The following is a 21511-nucleotide window of genomic DNA, read 5'->3' on the forward strand; positions in this document are numbered from 1 at the left end:
ACGTTATGTTCTACACCTTAAACTAATATAAGGGTACGTGCCAATTTTATCTGAAAAACTGGGGGAAAAACATAAAATGTCCAATTAAAAAAAACCGTGGCTCGAGTCTGATCCCTTGCCCGGGTAACTCTGAATGCCTCAGGGCGGTGGTCAAAAAAGGAAGAGAAACGTTCACAGAAGTGCTGTTTGAGGGAAACTAGAATGGTGAGTAACTACCGGGGTACTGAGGAGAAGTGAGACTTTCGTTAGGTCAGAGTCGAGCTGGGGGATGGCGGGGAGGAAACTCTTCTCCCTGGTTGGTGTTCAAGGGGACCAGGTTCAGACCTGTACCGTGGGTTGCTGGGGATGGCAGAGTCTACGCAGTTTGAGAGGAGGAAGTGGAGCCAAGAGACACATTAAAAAAATAGAAACAAAGGACAGCCCCTTTCCATCTCCCCCAGGTTTCTCTTTTGCTCACTCTGGGCGGTTGAAAGCACACGAGAGCCAGGAGGGACCAAAAGTCAAGACTTCCCCCACCTTCTATTTCTCTATTCTCCAGGAACACCGCCTCCTCCAATTCTTCACACCTCGACCCTAGCCGATCCCAAAGGTCATTATTCACTGGCAAGAATGGTCTTGGGAAATCCCTGGAGCAGTAGCACCAGCAGTAGACCCTTCATGACTCCAATTCTGAATATGAAGTGCAAGATCTTTCAGGGAGACCCAGTACAACATAACTTGCAGCTTGTAGCTAAAGCCAGAGGAGCAGCAAGAACAAAGATATGGGATAGTCCTCAGCAGTAAGCAAATATTGAGGCTGAGGGTTGAGCAACCAACGGTTCCTGTGTTCTCATACTATCTTGATGACTTTGGCTTTGTGGTAAAATTTTAAACCAGTAAGCTCCCTGGTGGCCTAAGCTGTTAATGACTTGGTGTTGTCATTGATATGGTTTATGTTTGATCCCCGACTGGGAAACTTCAGCCTGTGGTGGCTGTGGGGGGGAAAAAAGTAAGCCAGGAAGCATGAGTCTTCTGATTTTGTTCAAGATTATTTTGTGTCCATGTAGCACAGCAGCAATGAATTTGACTAGGAACCATGAACCATGAGGTTGTGGGTTCAATCCCTGGCCTTGCTCAGTGGGTTAAGGATCTGGCATTGCCGTGAGCTGTGGTGTAGCTCACAGATGCAGCTCGGATCTGGCATTGCTGTGGCTGTAGTGTAGGCAGGCAGCAACAGCTCTGATTAGACCCCTAGCCTGGGAACCCCCATATGCTGTGGGTGCGGCCCTAAAAAGACAAAAAAAGATTATTTTGGCTTTTCTGGTTCTCTTCCATTTCCATATTAAATTTTATTTTTTTGCTTTTTTAGGGCCACAAATGCAGCATATGGAAGTTCCAGGCTAGGGGTCAAATTGGAGCTAAAGCTGCTGGCCTACACCACAGCTCAGAGCAATGCCAGATCCTTAACCCACTGAGCAATGCCAGGGATCAAACCCACATCCTCATGGGTTTGTTACCGCTAAGCCACAATAGGATTCCTCCATATTAAGTTTTAGAATTAGCTTGCTGATTTCTGCAAATAAACTACTGGGATTTTATAAGGATTACATTGAATCAGTAGCTCGACTTGGATAAAATTTCCATCTTAATATTAGGTCTTCTGATCCATGAACATGATAAATCTGTCCATTTATTTAGATCTCCTTTATTTCAACATTTTTTCATTTCAGAGTATAAACTTGTTATACTACTCCTATTTTATTTCTTTTGATGCTATCATTAATGGAAGTGTGTTTATTTTGGGTTTGTTTGTTCCTTGTCTTTTTAGGGCTACATCCACGGCATATGGAGGGTCCCAGGTTAGGGGTCTAATCGGAGCTGTAGCTGCTGCCAGGCTGTGCTACAGCCAGAAAGTATGTTTATTTTGAATTGCTCATTGCTACTATATAGAAATAAAACTGATTTTTGTATATTGATCTTTGTATGTGATCTTTTCTTTACGTTTTTAAAATCCAAGCCACAGCTGCAACAACCCTGGATCCTTTAATCCATTGCACCAGGCTGGGGATCAAACCCAAACCTCTGCAGTGACTGGATTCTCTCCATCAGTTGGATTCTTAACCCACTGCACCACAGCGGGAACTCCAGTGTGCTTTTTTTTTTTTTTTTAAGTATATTGTTCCGGAGTTCTCGTCATGGCGCAGTGGTTAACAAATCCGACTATAAACCATGAGGTTGCGGGTTCGATCCCTGCCCTTGCTCAGTGGGTTAAGGATCCGGCGTTGCCATGAGCTGTGGTGTAGGTCACAGACGCGGCTCAGATCCCGCGTTGCTGTGGCTCTGGCATAGGCTGGCAGCTACAGCTCCAATTAGACCCCTAGCCTGGGAAACTCCATATGCCGTGGGAGCGGCCCAAGAAATGGCAAAAAGACCAAAAAAATAAAAATAAAAAATAAAGTATATTGTTCCACAATATTGTGTTAGTCTTCGGTGTAGAGCACAGTGATTCAGTATTTTTGCAGATTATACTCCACAATAGATTTATTACAAGACAATGGATTTAGTTTCCTCTGCTGTACAATAAACACTTGTTGCTTATCTACTTTATATATAGTAGTTTATATCTGTTAATCCCATACCCCTTATTTGTCCCTCCCCTCTTTCATCTTCTCTTTGGTAATCACAAATTTTATTTCTCTGTCTGTGAGTCTGTTTCTGCATCAGAACCTCTTCATATAAATAAATCAAGGTTTGGATGAAGTCCCATGGATGTACTTCCTTCCTACCCATCAATTTCTAAAACTAAATTATCTGCCTCATATACCTCAACTTTAAACGGTAGGACAGGCATAGGGTAACAGAGGCAAACATCCCCATCTCCCAACGGGGTGGGGGTGGGGGTTATGGAGATACAAAGGAATCACTCTTTCCTAGCAATTCCGGTATCCAGCTGGATGAATGCTGTATGAAATGGTCCTGGTAATAATTCTCAGGGCTATTGGCTCTGTCCTGCGGAACTTTTATTCCACTGATTTATCCTCCCTTTTTCATCAAAGGCAGCACTTACTTGTACCTGAGTTGTTTTATCAGCTGGCTACCGACCAGTAGAAGTGGGGGGAGTGGGAGTGCCTGACAGCACCCTTTCCTTATTCTCTATGCTCTTCATCCTTTTTAGCCCAAACTGGCAGTGATTTTATTGACTAACCTTCTTAAAAAACATTGTTGGCCTTCCATGGATTTCACTCGTATTCACAATTAGGCAAAAACCACAACCAGAGATCTTTTCTTTTTCTTTTTTATTTTATTTGCTTTTTAGGGCTGCACATTCAGCATATGGAGGTTCCCAGGCTAGGGGTCCAATCGGAGCTACAGCTGCTGGCCTACACCACAGCCACAGCAATGCCAGATCCGAGCCACGTCTATGACCTAGACCACAGCTCACGGCAATGCTGGTTCGAACCCACAACCTCATGGTTCATAGTCTGATTCGTTACTGCTGAGCCACAACTCCCAGAGATCTTTTCAAGATAAACACTTTCTACCTTGGGCTCTTGCTAAAATGACTGAAGGACAAGATTTTTAAGCTTCCTAGAAGTCCTATGGTTTGACTGAGAGGTTCCTTGAGGTTCATAGGGTTTTTTTTTTTTTGGTCTTTTTAGGGCCGCACCCACACCATATGGAGGTTCCCAGGCTAGGGGTGGAATGGAAGCTGTAGCCGCTGGCCTACACTACAGGCACAGCAACGACAGATCTGAGTCAAGTCTGCGACCTACACCACAGCTCACAGCAACGCTGGATCCTTAATCCACTGAGCAAGGCTAGGGATCGAACCCGAAACCTCATGGTTCATGGTTCCTAGTCGGATTTGTTTCCATTGCACCACAACAGGAACTCCACATTTAGTATTCTATTTTATTGTCTTTTTGCCATTTCTTGAGCCGCTCCCGCAGCATATGGAGGAAGGCTGCATCCGCAACCTACACCACAGCTCACAGCAACGCTGGATCCTTAACCCACTGAGCAAGCCAGGGATCGAACCCAAAACCTCATGGTTCCTAGTCGGATTCTCTAACTACTGAGCCACGACAAGAACTCCCAACATTTAGTATTTTTAAAAGACCTGTTGTGTGACTAAAGTTTACTGGATGCTTTGGTCTTTAAAATTGTATAGTCACACCTTCAGCTTTTTCTTTTTGCCATGCCTTCCTGATAGTGCTGAAAATTCATTTCCTATTAATGCTTTTTGTCATCTAGACAGGCTGAGTTTTCAAAATAATCAAACCCTGGTTCCTTTATACTCTTCTTTCCTCAATTTGTCTCCTCTTACATGCTATTGTAAACAGAAAGAAACCAAGCAGCACCTTCAACACTTTGCTCAGAAATCTCCTTAACTATATATAAACAGGTTCATTGCTTAAACTGAAGATAACTGAAGATAATTTAGCTACATAACTGAAGATAATTTAGCTAAGCTTTCCTATTTAACAAGAATTTTCTACTTCTATTTAACTACTTTTTAACTACTATTTAACAAGATTTTTCAACTACTATTTAACAAGAATTTTCCTTCCTTTAGTTTCCAGTAAGATATTCTTCATTTCCTTCTGAGCCCACTAGCACAGTTACTAAAGCCCAGGTTTCTACTAAGACTGTTCCCGGAAATGAAGGCTTTCTCCACCATGCTTCTTAAAATCCTACTGCCTCAGACTTCCGGCTCTGGCTCAGTGGGCTAAGAAACCGACTACAGACGTTCAGGTCGCTTCAGAGTCTTGGGTTCGAACCCTGACTGGGCACAGTGGGTTAAAGGATCCAGCCTTGACGCAGCTGCAGCTCAGATTCAATCCCTGGCCCAGGAACTTTCATGTGCCACAGATGCAGCCAAAAAAAATAAGTTAAAAAATAAAATAAAAATCTCCTGCTCTACCAGCTACCTGGTTCCAAAGCGACTACTCCTACAAAGGTCTTTGTTACAGCAACACCCACTTTCAGGTACTAAAATATATATATTACATGCATATTAAGGCATAAACAATGTTACCATCACTTCGATGACTAAAACAATAAATATTATCTTGCAGGCTTTATGAGGCAGGAATCTGGGCACAGCTTAGTGGGTCCTCTTAGGGTCTCACAAGCCTGCAATCAAGGTGTTGGCCATCTCAGAGTTCCCGTCGTGGCTAGCATCCATGAGGACGTGTGTTCGATCCCTGGCCTCACTCAGTGGGTTAAGGATCCGGCATTGCCATGAGCTGTGGGATCAAAGACACAGCTGGGATCCCATGTTACTGTGGCTATGGCTGTGGCATAGGTTGGCAGCTGCAGCTCTGGTTCGACCCCTAGTCTGGGGACCTCCCTATGCCATAGTTGTGGCCCTAAAAAGACAAAAAGACCAAAAGAAAAAAAAAAGGTGTTGGCCATCTCAAGCCTTGACTAGAGAAGGATCTGCTCTCAAGCTCCCAAACTGCCGGCAGAATTCAACTCCACATGGTTACAGGACTAAGGACTTCAGCTTGTTGCTGATTGTTGACCAACGGCCACCCTCAGCTCCAAGCAGCAGCCCTAAATTGCTTTCCATGTTCCTTCCAACATGGCTGCTTTTTTCATTAAAACCATAAGAGAAGCACACCTCTTCCTAAGACAGAAGTGACAATCTGATGTAATGTAATCACTTAAGGGATATCCCATAACCCTTGCCATAGTTATGGTCAAGACTTATAACCATAACTTATAGTCTTGGACAAGAGCCTCAAGTGCAGCTTATCACAGAAATGATTAAACAGGAGGCAGGGGCGACAGGGGCTGTATAGGTACAATGTGTATATAATACAGTAGGTATTGTACTGTATACTTGGCTGAACTAATTTATTTGTTCCAATAATCTGTGTATGGGGGAGGGTACCTTAGGATTCTCAAATGTAGGATCATATCATTTTCAAAGATAGCTTTATTATTATTATTTGTCTTTCTAGGGCTGCACCTGCAGTATATGGAAGTTCCCAGGCTAGGGGTCAAATCAGAGCTACAGGTGCCAGCCTACGACACAGCCACAGCAACGCCAGAACCAAGCTCACAGCAACACCGGATCCTTAACCCACTAAGGCCAGAGATCGAACCCGCAACCTCATGGTTCCTAGTCAGATTCGTTTCTGCTGTACCACGGGAACCCCAAGACAGCTTTATTTCTTCCTTTCCAATGGAGATGTCTTTTTTTTTTTCCCCTAATTGCACTAGCTATCATCTCTAGTACAATGTTGAACAGAAATGGTGAGAGCAGAGACATACTTACCTTCCGCTGAGCCGCCAGGGAACTCCTTGCTCCCAATCTTGGAGGAATGCATTCATTCTTTCACCATTAAGATGTTATTTATAGGTTTTTCATAAATGCTCTTTATTGGGCTAAGCAAGTTCCCTTCTGTGGCAGAAAAAATAAGATGACCCCCAATAATCCTCATCTTCTAATATTTATGTCCTTTTATGACCCCCCTCCCCTTGACTGTCTCTGGGACTTTTGACCTGTTTCTAACCAATAGAATATGGCAAATGATGGGATGTCATGCCTGCAATTACACTGTTACAAAGTCTGTTTTCTAGTACATTTTTTTTTTCTTTTTTATGGCCACACCTGCAGCATATGGAAGTTCACAGGCTAGGGGTCCAATCAGACCTGCAAGTGCCAGCCTACACCACAGTTCGAAGCAACAGCGTATCCTTAACCCACTGAACAAGGCCAGGGATCAAAACGGAGTTCTCATGGATACCGGTCGGGTTTGTTACCACTGAGCCACAAGGGGAACTCCTAGAATTCCTTGAGACACTCACCAGTGCTGGCCTAGAAGAAGCAAGCAGCCATGTTGAGTTCTGTGTAACAGGGAGCTGAGGGCAACTTCCAGCCAACAACCAGCAAGAAGTTCAGTCCTATAGCCACAAAGAATTGAATTCTACTGATGTCCTTAGTGTGTAAGTGGACCTTACAGTCAGTCCTCCAAATAAGAACACAAATGACACTTTGATACAGCCTTGCCGAGAACCCAGCTGAGGTATGCCTGGAGTCCTGACCCACATACATTGTGAGATAATATGTGTGTGGAATTCTCTTGGTGGAGCAGAGGGTTAAGGGTCCAGCGTTGTTGCTGCAGTAGCTTGGATTGCAGCTGTGCCATGGGTTCTATCCCTGGCCCAGGAACTTCTGCATACTGTAGGTGCAGCCAAATAAATAAATAAATAAGGGTTGATTTGAATGCTAGGTTTGTGATCATTTATTATGCAGTACAGAAGACCATGTGTTTGGAGTTCCCGTCGTGGTGCAGTGGTTAACAAATCTGACTAGGAACCATGAGGTTGCAGGTTCGGTCCCTGCCCTTGCTCAGTGGGTTAAGGATCCGGCGTTGCTGTGAGCTGTGGTGTAGGTTGCAGATGTGGCCTGGATCCTGAGATGCTGTGGCTGTGGCGTAGGCTGGTGGCTACAGCTCCAATTCGACCCCTAGCCTGGGAACCTCCATATGCCGAGGGAGTGGCCCAAGAAATAGCAAAAAGACAAAAAAAAAAGAAAAGGAAAGAAAAAGAAAACCATGTGTTTAATCCATTTGCATTTAATGCTTTTTTTTGGCCATAGCCACAGCATGAGGAGGTTCCAGGGCCAAGGATCCAAACAGAGCCACTGCAAGGACAATACTGGATCCTTAACCTGCTGCACCACCAAGGAACTCCCAATGTTATTTTTTATCTGAGTGGACATATTTATTACCACTTTTCATTTTTTACATACCCCATGTCTTTTTTCCCTATTCTTTCCTTATTGTCTTCTTTTCTATTAAGTAGGTATTTTGTTATGAGCCATATAAATTACTTTACTGTATAATTTTGAATTATTTTATACTGGTTTCTCTAGGAATTACAATATCCACCTTAACGTATCACAATACACTTCAGATACTAATTCAGTTCCAGCAAGCACAGGAACTTTGCTCTAACATAGCTCTGCTGTCTCCTCTCCTTTGCATTATTGTCACCTATACTACATCTCCATATAAACCTAACAAAAACATCATAATATTGACTTACATAATTTTGTCTTTTAAAGAAGTTAAGAAAAGAGAAAAACCATATATGAGCCTTTCATTTTATTTTATTTTTGTCTTTTTCTAGGGCCGCTCCCTTGGCACATGGAGGTTCCCAGGGTAGGGGTCTAATGGAGCTGTAGCCGTCAGCCTGCGCCAGAGCCACAGCAACACCGGATGTAAGCCACATCTTCGACCTACACCACAGCTCATGGCAACGAGGGATCCTTAACCTGCTAGGCAAGGCCAGGGATTGAACCCACAACCTCACGGTTCCTAGTCAGATTCGTTAACCACTGAGCCACGACAGTGAACTCCAAGCCTTTCATTTTAAACTTTGTATTTAGCATTTCCAGTTCTCTTCATTTCTTCTTGTGGATTCAATCTACTATTTTTGATATTTCCTACTCCAAAATAGTTCCATTCTCTCTTCCATCCTTTGTCCAATTATTTACACATAATACAACTTTTATTGTCCTATGTAATTTAAGTCAGATAAGAAAAAATTAGGAGTTCCCGTCGTGGCGCAGTGGTTAACGAATCCGACTGGGAACCACGAGGTTGCGGGTTCGATCCCTGCCCTTGCTCAGTGGGTTAAGGATCCGGCGTTGCCATGAGCTGTGGTGTAGGTCACAGATGCGGCTCGGATCTCGCGTTGCTGTGGCTCTGGTGTAGGCCAGCAGCTCCAGCTCTGATTAGACCCCTAGCCTGGGAACCTCCATATGCCGCGGGAACGGCCCAAGAATTGGCAAAAAGACAAAAAAAAAAATTAAAAAATTAAGAAAAAATTAAAAAAACATTTATAATGTTTTTCATAATTGCCTCCATATTACTTTTCCTGGTACTGCTTTTTTTTTTCATGTGGATTGGGGTTACTGTCTGCTATCATTCCTTTTCAGCCTACAGAACTTGTTTTAGTATTTCTTGTAAGAAATTTATCCGCTAGCAATAAATCCCCTCAGTGTCTTTATCTGGGAATGTCTTTGTCTTCAGTTTCAAATCATAATTTTGCTGAAAACAGGATTCTTGGTCAACAGGTTTGGTGACTTGGCCTCCATTGTTTCTGATGAGAAGTTAGTTATTAACTTAGTGTATGTGTGGCATACAATGAGCTCTTTTTTTCTTACTGCTTTCAAATTTTTCTTTTTGTCTTTGGTTCACATTCTTCTGACCATAATTTGCCTTAGTGTGGATCTCTTTGTGTTTATATTACTTAGAGTTTGTTAAGTCTCTTAGGTATATAGATTAACGTTTCTCATCAAATTTAGAAGTTTCATTACTGCTGAGCCATGCACGAGAACTCCATAAAAAATTGATATCAACTTTTATCAATTTCTATTTTAATTAAAATTTTTTTTTTGTCTTTTTAGGGCCGCATCCACAGCATATGGAAGTTCCCAGGCTAGGAGTTGAATCAAAGCTGCAACTGCAGTCTACACCAGAGCCACAGCAATGCAGGAGCAGAGCATCTGCAATCAACACCAGAGCTCTCAGCAATGCCAGATACTTGACTCACTGAGTGAGGCCAGGGATGGAACTCACATCCTCATGGGTGCTAGTCAGGCTCATTACTGCTGAGCCACAACAGGAACTCCATAAAAAATTTATTTCAACTTTTATTCATTTCTATCAATTTTAATTTCATTAAAATTTTAATTTAAATTTCTTTTTTAACAGCTTTCTTGAGATATAATTCACATACCACACAATTCACCCATTAAAAGTGTACAATTCAGGAGTTTCTGTTGTGGCTCATTGGGTTAAGGACCCTATATTGTCTCTGTGAGGATACAGGTTTAATCACTGGCCTTGCTCAGTGGGTTAAGGATCTGGTGCTGCCACAAGCTGCAGCATAGGCTGCAGAGACAACTCAGTTCAGTGTTGCCATAGGCCTGCAGCTGCAGCTCTGACTGACCTCTGGGGGAGGAAAAAAAAAAGTGTAAAATTCAATGGTTTTTAGTAAATTTACAGTTGTTCAACCATTACCACAACCAATTTTTTTTTTTGTCTTTTTGCCATTTCTTTGGCTGCTCCCGCAGCATATGGAGGTTTCCAGGCTAGGGGTCCAATAGGAGCTGGAGCCGCCGGCCTACACCAGAGCCACAGCAACTCGGGATCCAAGCCACGTCTGCAACCTACACCACAGCTCACAGCAACGCCGGATCCTTAATCCACTGAGCAAGGGCAGGGATCGAACCCGCAACCTCGTGGTTCCTAGTCGTATTCGTTAACCACTGTGCCACGACAGGAACTCCGGTTTTTTTGTGTGTGTGTCTTTTTGCCAATTTTTTTTTCAGCTGCCTTCCCTCCCCCCACCCACCCTCAGCAAATAGAAGTTCCCAGGGTAGAGATCAAATCCAAACCAGAGCTGTGACCTACACCACAGCTACAGCAACACTAGATCCTTAACCCACTGCATCAGGCCTGAGACTGAACTGGCACCTCCACAGAGACAAGCCGAATCATTAACCCACTGTCCCACAGCAGGAACTCCAATTTTTGAAGATTTTCATCACTCCCAAAAGAAATCCCTTATCTATGAGTTTCCCCCCAAAAAAAATCCCTCCACCATCACTTCCTCCCAACACCCTCCAATCCTCTGGCAACTATTCATCTATTTTCTATCTTCATGGATTTGCCTATTCTGGACATTTCATAGAAATGAAATCATTTGTAGCCTTTTGTGTCTGGTTTCTTTTACTTAGTATATTTTCAACACTCATCTATGTTGTGACATGTATCAGTACTTTTCTTATCAAATGATATTCTATTGTATGAATATACCAAGTGATGAAATAAAATTTATATTTTAAGGGAGGATAGGAAAATTAGATTCTCAGTTTGGGCCTCCTCCCTTTCTCCCTCACCACATTCTGTGTGAAAGAACTTCCTTCTTCTCTAATAACATGTTTTCTAAGTATGAAATAACTTTCAAGGATAATGATAAACCTCACCTTTGCACTCAGCACTTAATAACATCTTGCTGCAGATTACAACATAACCATCAATACCCAGTCCGCTTCATCTGACTCAGACTATCGACCTTTGTTCATTCAGCTGAAAAGAATCAGGAAAAAGACAGGCCACCACCCTTTGCTCTCACTCCTCAAGGCAAGAATCCTGCCTCCCGAGGCTCCTTATTACTATAATTTCTAAATGTGCCCCACCTGACGCCCAAACCTAGCCAACTCAATACTTAAACATTCAGTCTAATTGCATATTAACTCATGTTCATATAGCCCTCTACGGTATTCTGTTCCACGCGGGTTTTCAGCTAGTATGCACTAGTAAGTCATGCCAATTGTTTAAAAGAGCAGCTGATACACAGTAAAATTAATAAGTACTATAAATCCTCATGGATACTAGTCAGATTTGTTTCTCCTGAGCCACAACAGGAACTCCCCTATAAATCCTAAAATATACTCAATAGCAATGTCTAGGCTACCACAACGACTATCAATAGATGAGTTCCTGTCATTGCAGGAGACACACTTGTGTACTTACCAGTTCAGTCACATCATGACAAGTTTTGTGGCTGGGGTGAATATTCTTCATCCTGACATTTACAAAAATTATACTTTGTCAAATCCCCATACTGCCAAAACTTTTTTTTTTTTTTTGTCTTTTTAGGGCCACTCTCGCGGCACAGGGAAGTTCCCGGGCTAGGGTGAATTTGGAGCTGCAGCTGCCGGCCTATGTCACAGCAGATTCAAGCTGAAACTCGAGGCAACGCCAGATTCTTTAAGCCACTGAGCAAGGCCAGGGATCGAACCTGTGTCCTCACAGATGCTAGTCAGATTCGTTTCTGCTGAGCCATGATGGGAACTCCACTAGTCGGATTCTTAACCCACTGAGCCACAACGGGGAATGGGGAACCCCTAAAACTTCTAAATAGTATATTTGTTTGGCTTTTCCTGTTTTTATTGTTAGTGTGCTGTTATTCTTGTGGTAATAATAGTTGTGCAGTGTTCTGATATCTATAAATGCAAGAACTTAGAATACGAAGAATAAACAGAATGAAGTAAGGAAGTTTGGATACATCTCTAACATTGCTTTTAAATATTAACATTAATTTCGGGAGTTCCCATTGTGGCGCAGTGGAAACGAATCCAACTAGTATCCACAAGGATTCGGGTTCGATTCCTGGCCTTGCTCAGTGGGTTGGGGATCTGGCATTGCTGTGACCTATGGTGTAGGTCGCAGATGTGGCTCAGACTCCACCTTGCTGTGGCTGTGGCATAGGCTGGCAGCTATAGCCGCGATTTGACCCCTAGCCTGGGAATTTCCATATGCTGCAAGTGCTGCCCTAAAAAGACCAAACAGAAAAAAAAAATCTCTTAGATCTGAGAGAGAACAAGGAAGCAATGACATAAATAGTGAATCACAGAAACGTATGACATTGTACCAGAACTATGACAAGTAGTAATGCCTTTAACACTGTATGAGATTCAGTTCAAAGTACATAATTTGTTTTCCTAAGACTTAAAAAACCTGATAATTTTGACAGAACTCACTGATGGCTTATAATTGCTAGCAATGTGAATACTGGTGGGTTAGAAGCTGTGTAAAAGTTTAAAGTACTCAGCACAGGAGTTCCCATCATGGTTCAGTGGTTAACGAATCAAACTAGGAACCATGAAATTGTGGGTTTGATCCCTGGCCTCGCTCAATGGGTTAAGGATTGCCGTGAGCTGTGGTGTAGGTCACACACACAGCTTGGATCTGGCATTGCTATGGCTGTGGCTTAGGCCGGTGGCTCCAGCTCTGATTAGACCCCTAGCCTGGGAACCTCCATATGCCGTGGAAGCGGCCCTATAAAAGGCAAAAAGACAAAAAAATAAAATACTCAGCACACTGTCAGTGCCCAGAATTCAAAGAAAATGATTAGCAATGATAAAGAATGTTTGTGTTTTGTTTTTCCTCTTTTGGCTGCACCCACAGCATACAGAAATCCCCAAGCCAGGGAGCAAATCTGAGCCAGAGTTGTGACCTTTGCCACACAGCTGCAGCAATGCCAGATCTTTCACACAGTGCACCAGGCCAGGGATCGAAGTGACACTGACACAGAGAAAATGCTGGATCCTTACCCAATGTACAACATCGGGAAATCCTACCTTGCTGTTTGTAACAAATGCCGTGAACATTTTTTTCTTGAACAAGTAGGATGATACTTTCTTTAACAACACATCAAATTTTGTTCCCTTCCCACCTCCCCCACCAAAAAAAAAAAAAAGAAAGATGAGTTCCCATCACAGCTCAGTGGAAACGAAATCTGGCTAGTAGTATCCATGAAGATGCAGGTTTGATTCCTGGCCTCATTCAGTGGGTTAAGGACCCGGCATTGCTGTGGGTTGTGGTGTAGGTCACAGACATAGCTCAGATTAGGAGTTGCTGTGGCTGTGGCTGTGGCGTGGGCTGGCGGCTACAGCTCCGATTCGACCCCTAGCCGGGGAACCTCCATATGCTGTGGGTACAGCCCTAAAAAGACAAAAAGACCAAAAAAAAAATTTTTTTTGTTCCCTTCCAAAACCCAGTACAACCAAAATTAAGGGATTATTTGAAAAGTTAACTGACAAGGTCAGGGAAAAACAGTTAAGGACACACCAACAACATTTTGGACCTAAAAAGTAGATGGATGCTATTTTCTTGGCAAACTTGAAAAACAAATCCCCAGAGAGCTGTTAAAAGCCAAGAGTCAATCTGACTCTATAACTCAGAAAAAGAAGAACATTATAGATTGTTATAAATAACAAACTACCTGAAATAATAAAACTCCTGAAGTAAATTTTATCATAACAAAACATTGAAAAAGTGCCATCAGAAGTCAGTACTAGAGGAGTTCCCGTCATGGCTTAGTGGTTAATGACTGACTAGCATCCATGAGGATGCGGGTTTGACCCCTGGCCTGGCTCAGTGGGTTATGGATCTGGCGTTGCCGTGAGCTGTGGTGTGGGTCACAGATGCAGCTCAGATCCTGTGTTTCTATGGCTGTGCCATAGGCCAGCAGCTACAGCTCCATGATGTGACTGACCTCTAGCCTGGGAACTTCCATATGCCGTGAGTGCAGCTCTAAAAAAGCAAACACACACACACACACACAAAAAGGCAGTATTAGAGGAGTTCCCATTGTGGCTCAGCAGATTAAGAACCCAAATAGTATCCACGAGGATGTGGGTTCCTTCCCTGGTTTCGTTCAGTAGGTTAAGGATCTGGTGTTGTGATCAGCCTAAGCTGTGGCACAGGCTGCAACTGTGGCTCAGATCTGACCCCTGGCCCAGGAACTCCATAAGCAAGTCAGCCAAAAAAAGGCAGTACTATCTAATGTATAGTTAAGTAGAGCATTTTACACACTAACTAGAGGGTTTTTAAAAGACTATAAGTAGTATATATCATTGCAATCTTAATAATGGTTCTGCTGGTTGCAAAACCATATATAACTACCATAATGAGACGTTTTAGAAAACTTAGAAATCCAAACACTAAATCATTACCAATAAAGCTTCAACTAGGTCACAAAAATGTGTTTTGATGAATTACTTAAATACTGAGTTTAAGACTTGTAAATTGATGTGGTTTTGTTGATTTGAGGGACTCCAAAAATAACAGGAGTTCCTGCTGTGGCACAGTGGGTTAACGATCCAGCTTATCTCCATGGAAGCACCAGTTCAATCCCCAGCCTAATACAGTGCACTGAGGATTGACATTGCTGCAGCTGTGGCATAGGTTACAGCTGCAGCTCAGATTCAATCCCTGGCCTGGGAACTTCCATATGTCACATATGTGGCCAAAAAAGAAAACAAAAAAACGTATTCCTCAGTGTTCAAGAAAAATGGTTCAATGTGAAAGAGTTACACAATGGTAGAGAGGATGCCAGTCACACCACACAGAAAGTACAGGGTCTTAGCCAAACTTTTAGAAAGCCTTCTGGATGATTTAATTTGGAACTATATCATCACTGTATTCAGTGATTTCAGGACATGCAGTAAAATGCCTAAATAACTTTAAATATTTGCCTCAACAAACTTTTTATTCACTACCATACATTTTTTTTAAATGAGAGAAAAATAAATGATATGTCTGAGCAAGTTAGAATTGGAATTATTATGAAACTGGGAAAACCCGAGCCCACTGTAGTGCTAGGACGGCAAAAGCACTAGGACATTTTGTCAAACTTTATATATTCACTTTCTTGGGATAAGGAATGGCAGAAATGTATACCTTATTTTCTGCACACTCTTCATGTTTGAACTCAGTCTTCATAATGGACGCTCTGGGGTGGCACACCAGAACATGCTCTGCTCTAAGGAGGTCTGCATGGGCTTCTCCATTCCCTAAGCAACTCCAACAGGGCAGAAGCATTGGCAGAGGGTGGAGAGATTTCCTGGGTGACTGACTTACTGCTGGGCTGACTCCATAAGTCATTACACAGAACTAGTTAGGAAAGGAATCATTTCCTCATTACCTGTGAGGAAAAAGAAACTTATTTTAGGTGGAACAGTCTGAATGGGCTTCAACACAAGAAACGAAAGTGAAGGCAGAGCGTTCTCCTGAAGGGGAGGAGAGGGCACTTTGCATTCCCACACAGAGCTCCCCTAAAGCACCTTCAGGGGGCTCCTGCCTCCCAGAATTCACTCCACATTCTGCTGGCCCCACCCTGCTTGTAAGAGGTCAGGAGGATGGTCAGGGAGGAAGTCAAATAGGCTGAGGACAGGAGGGTGTGACCTCTCCGACCTGGTCCTAGGAGTCACAGTTAATGCAGGTCAACACCAATTACTTATCTGAACCCTTCTCTAAACTCTCGGAAGGGAGGGTTGAAATGGAACCGTGTCTATTTCTCTGTTCTGTAACCTCTCCTTGTGGAGCACTAGAGGATCTCAGGCTATTTTTCCCATCCTCCCTTCCTTCTTTATCACATGTTGTGTTCACGATGAATTCTCTTGGTATTGACTTTTGAAGGGAAAAGGGCAGACAGGACTGACTGGGAACTCACATGCTTACACATAGTACCTGAGGAGACGGAGACGGAAGATGAACAAAGGGGAGGGAAACAATTTATGCTGCTCAGTGGGCTTAAGAAGAGAAACAAAACTATTTCCATGCATTTTTCTCTTACCCAAATACACCTTTCAGACTTTCTGCTGTGGCACAATGGGATCGGTGGCATCTTGGGAGCAATGGGACACACGATCATGGGCCTGGCACAGGAGGTCAAGGATCCAGCTTGCCGAAGCTGCAGCTAAGGTCACAACTGCGGCTCAGATCTGATCCCTGGCCTAGGAACTCCATATGCCATGGGATGGCCAAAAAGATAGAACAAATATACCTTTCACTTCAGTTTTTCCCACAACATTTTTTTCCCTTTTTCTCCATGGCATATGGACTTCTGGGGTCAGGGATCAGATTCAAGGTGCAGCCCCAGCCCCAGCTGCAGCAACAGCAACGGCAGATCCTTTAACCCACTGTGCCAGGCCAGGGATAGAACCTGCATCATGACACACTGAGGGTGGCAAAAAGTTCAAGGAACTGGTGGGGCTTCCCACGCTCTTAACTAAAATGGTTCCCCATGTTGGTACCAAAGTCACTCTTGGTTACACTAGAAGAGAGAAAAAATAATTAAGTAGGGTTGCAAGTAGTTATTTTCCTTTTCTCTTTTAAAAATCCTTTTATTGTTGTTGGTATAATGATGTGCAACTTAAAAAAAATTAAAGATGGAAAAATAGTTGCATGGGTTTTCATAATGCAAAGGAAAAACCATTTTAAAAAATGAAGATTTACATGTATTATTCAATATAATCTACTCATAATTCTGTGAAATCATCAGATATCATCATACCAGATTATCTAAAAAAAAAAAAAAGTCAGGAATGAGACTCAAAAGCACCCAGAGCAGAGTTCCCCTGTGGTGCAGCAGGTTAAGGTTCCAGTGCTGTTACTCAGTGACTCAGTCCTAGCCTGGGAATTTCCATGTGCCAGGGACGCAGCCAAAAAAAAACAAAACAAAACAAACAAAAAAAACTGCCCAAAGCAAGATCACATAGCTTGTGGAACCCAGGTCCTCCGGCACCCAGCCCACTGCTCCATTTACTATGGCAAGTTAAATGAGGAAGGGACCTTGGAAATCAGGTGACTGACCCTCTCAGCATGTCACACTTCTCTATACAAAATCAAGAGTGGCTGAATCTCTTTAATGATGGAAAACCACTTAATCAAGGAAGCTCATTCCTATGTGTTTGATTTTTCTCCAAATCTTTATGCCAAGCTGAATACTGTCTCCCAGAAGCTTGTACGAAAATGACCAGGAGTTCCCTTTGTGACTCGGTAGGTTAAGAACCCCACTAGTAGGAATTGTCTTTGTGGCTCAGCCCTTAATGAACCCCTCTAGGATCCATGAGGATGTAGATTCAATTCCTGGGCTCATTCAGTGGGTTAAGGATCTGGCATTGCAGTGAGCTATGGTGTAGGTCGCAGATGCAGCTCAGATCCTGCATTGCTGTGGCTGTGGTGTAGGCTGGCAGCTGTAACTCTGATTCAAACCCTAGCCTGGGAACCTCCATATGTTGCAGGTGTGGCCCTAAAAAGCATTAAAAAAAAAAAAAAAAAGAACCCAACTAGTATCCATGAAGACGTGGATTCGAACCCTGGCCTTGGTCAGTGTTTAAGGATCCAGCACAGCTCAGACCCACATTGCTGTGGCTGTGATGTGGGCTAGCAGCTGCAGCTCCAATTCAACCCCTAACCTGGGAACTTCCATATGCTGTAGGTACGGTCCTAAAAAGAAAAAAAAAAAACCTGACCAATTTCTGACCTCTATGGTCTAAAAGAATAGGTATAGTTCTTCATACAATAGCCCTTCGAATATCTGAAATCTCTATAGTCATAAATAAGGTACATTACATCAAAATAAATGGCTGTTCTCAGTAGGCTGGGTAGTCCAAATGTCCTAGCCTGACATTACCAGAAACGGGACGTTCTCCTTAACTAAACTTTGAGGAGGCTTATTAATTAACTCAAATGATATTTATTTGGGCTTGATATCTACTAGGCACTGGGGATGCATTAATGAGAAAATAGAATATGTCTTGTGTGTGAGCAGCTCAGAACACCCTCCCCGAGGAGGTGATATTTGAAATGAGCCCTGAGGATGAACAAGAGTTGAGAGGGCAGGTGAGGTCCAGATAGAGGGAAACCACTGGTGACAAGTCCTGTATGTACTATGGACAATGTGGCGGATTCGCAGGACTGACCAAATCCCAGAATGAGGCACCTGAAGCCTGGCACTGGAGTATGAGGTGCCTTCCACCTGTACAGCCTGGACCTGAGTATTTCCTTCCCCACCCACTTGGCTGTGTGACCTCAGGTGAGTTACTTTCCCTCTGGGCACCTGTTTCCTCATCTACTAAATGGGTGACGCATGAGGGCTGCGGTGAGGACTGGCTGCCCTGATACAAGCAAAGGCCTCGGAACAGTGCTTGGCATGTACCTGAGGCTCAACCCATCTTTGCTCTGGTGGCTGGAGGCTGATGACAGAGCCCCACCCCAAGAGCCCTCCTTGCCTGCTGTCGTAACCAGGAGCGAAGGCGAGCTTCCATTCGCAGAAAGGCCCCTCTGCCCGCATGTGGAGAAGGGACTGGTAAGGATAAGAATGCACGTGTGGGGGCCAGTTAGGAGGCTGCTCTAGAGGCCCAGCTCAAGGCCTAGATTACTCCTCTCCACCCCAACAACTCCTCTTCCCACCTCAATTCTTGTTCATGTTCCTAACTGCACCCTCCTCCTGTCCCAGAGTCAATATTAAGAAGGAATTGCTTGGAGATCCTGTTGTGGCTCACTGGTTAACGAACCTGACTAGTATCCATGAGGGTTCGATCCCTGGCCTTGCTCAGTGGGTTAAGGGCCTTTTTCTGTCACCGAAAGGACCTGCAATTCCTGTGTGTACTTTACAAAGATCTCACAGAGCACAACTGTCACTCAGTGCTACAGAGAAAAGAAGATGTAGGGTCTTGTGAGGTAGGTAAACCCTTTTATAGTCTTGTCTAAACTAAGTACAAGCCTTGGGGTGGCTCACTCTATTACTTCCTTTTGAACTGTTACAGAAAAACTAACTACTGTATTCTGAACACATTCTGAATACAACAACAGCTTTCCATCCTGGATTCTACCAGTAAAAATTACTTGTGAATGCATAATATGGCACCTCACTTCTAAAATTCCCAGACACTAGAGGCCTGGAAATTTCTCTACCCGTACAACATAGAAATATGTTACTATAGTTATTTAACATTGTCCTCTATAATCTCCTAGAGAATTCTGGGTGTAAAGGAAATATTACTGGACCCAAAGTTGAAAACGGCAACAAAGTCCTACATAGATATAGGGCTTTGGTCTGAATGAGGCTTTATTAACCAGGCAAATAAAAATACCACATGATTTTTAGGAACGTGAAATCTGGCTATATTAATCAAGTCTCCTTTTGGCTGAAAAGGGCAAAACCTAACTCAAGAGTCTCAAAATAGGGATTCTCTGCCTTACTTAACAAATTAAAGGAAAAGCAGGGATACAGAACCTCAGGTCTAACTAGAACCAGGAACTCAAACGCAACAAAGACTCCCCATCTCTTTTTCCTCTTTTCTCTATATCAGTTCGATTTTTTTCAACCTCATTCTTTGTTTAATCATAGCCACCTATATCTAGGTTCCTAACTCTCATCTTTGCAACAAAGAAAGACAGGGCCACTCTTTCTGGTCCAGGCACAGAAAATTGCAGGAAAGAATCCTGAAACAAGGGTCTAAATACCAGCATGCCTCTGCTGTACAGAGCTGAGAGACTGGTGTAAGGGTGAGCTGGCAGCAAGCTATCCTCAGTTTAGGAGCTGATCTAGGAATCAAACATCCTAGTGGATTCCAGAGCTAAGAAAGCATGGCTCCAGCAGTGGCCCCAGAAACAGGAGGTGTCTTCTTTGGCTGGTTTTGCTTTATTGCAGGAGTCATGCCAGGAGACATAAAGAACCTGCTCTTTCAATCATTCTACCACCTTTCTGGTAAGAACTTAATTCTCTGAAATCCCTTCCTACTTGAAATATCTACATCACTGTACCTTTCAAAACCCAATTCAAATGTCTCTTCCTTTTTTAAATCATCCTGAGTCTCCTAGAAAACATAGTTCCCTGACTCCTTTGGTATTTTGGCACTTCTTTCAGCAATAACCACAATAGTTATCTGTAAGCCTCTCTTTTCACAGTTACTAAATCACTAGTTGCCTCTGCATAAGAACTGTTTTTGTGCATCCTTTCTCGCAACCCCCCCAACCCACCCTGGACCTAGCAATGTCCTTTTTCTTTTTTGTCTTTTTGTCCTTTTAGGGCTGCACCCTCGGCACGTGGAGGTTCCCAGGATGGAGATCTAATCAGAGCTACAGCCACCAGCCTATGCCACAGCCACAGCAACGCCAGATCCAAGCCACGTCTGCGACCTACACCACAGCTCACGGCAACGCTGGATCCTTAACCCGCTGAGCAAGGCCAGGGATTGAACCTGCCACCTCATGATTCCCAGTTGGATTCATTTCCGCGGCATCACAACGGGAGCTCTGCAATATCCCTGAGTACAACAAATGTGTAATGAATATTTGTTGAAATGCCTTGAATTGGAGTTTGGCTTTAGGGTTTAAGATCTGATACAGAGGAAAGCAGAACTTCAATGTAAACTCAGCCTGACAAAACAGCAGGACGTAGAAATGGACAGAGCAAGTAGAGAAGGAAAAAGAGAGGTGGCATAAGTCACACAGGTAGGAAATGACAGAATCAAAATCCACACCCAGGTCTCCTTAGTTTCTGCCACCAAGCACTTTGCCTCTGACACTGAGGATATCGCCCTACAGAATGAGACTCAGGTAACTGGAGGGATTCACTGGGGAAAGGAGAAAGCTGAGATAACCAGAACTAGAACACAGCCCATGGAATGCTGGCCTGGAAGCCCCAAGATGGCTTGAAAGAGGTTAAAAAAAGAAAAGAAAAAAAGATTAAGGAATAAAATGTACAAGTGAAATGCAGGTGATGTCCAAATAAAACTTCCCTGTCACTTCAAAGTTTGACTCAGCTTATCTTGGGAGTGTGAGGGAATATTGAGGAAGGTTCTGTTAGAGGTTCAAAGCAGAGGCAAGGTGTATGGGGGGAGGTGGTGGGGAGAAAGGGGGAGACGGAGCAGACTGGACTGTATCCAACAGTGCTGTGAAGCTAAGATGGGAGCAGCATGAGTGGTGTCAGGTGCTGTAGAGAAGGCTAAGGAAAGGCCGGCCTCTGAGGAACGCTGCAAGACGGTGTAAATTAAGCGGTGGGAAGAAATAGGATTGCAGAAGTCAAAGAAAGATGAGAATTGAGGAAACTAAAATAAATGCAGACCACTTCTCTCATGGCAGCAAAGAGAAGATTGTTGCTACAGAGGTCAGCCGGGTCAATAAAGGCTTTGTTAAATGCTGATTTG

General features: G+C 43.4%; 1 protein-coding gene across 1 annotated transcript in view; it reads right to left on the reverse strand.

Annotated features, from left to right (window-relative positions):
- Nucleotides 1–21511, reverse strand: part of LOC125136809 (BOLA class I histocompatibility antigen, alpha chain BL3-7-like) — a 41685-nt gene that overhangs the window by 11029 nt on the left and 9145 nt on the right. The gene's annotated exons all lie outside the window — the stretch shown is intronic.

This window comes from Phacochoerus africanus, chromosome 9 (genome assembly GCF_016906955.1).
Source record: "Phacochoerus africanus isolate WHEZ1 chromosome 9, ROS_Pafr_v1, whole genome shotgun sequence".
Classification (NCBI taxonomy): domain Eukaryota; kingdom Metazoa; phylum Chordata; class Mammalia; order Artiodactyla; family Suidae; genus Phacochoerus; species Phacochoerus africanus.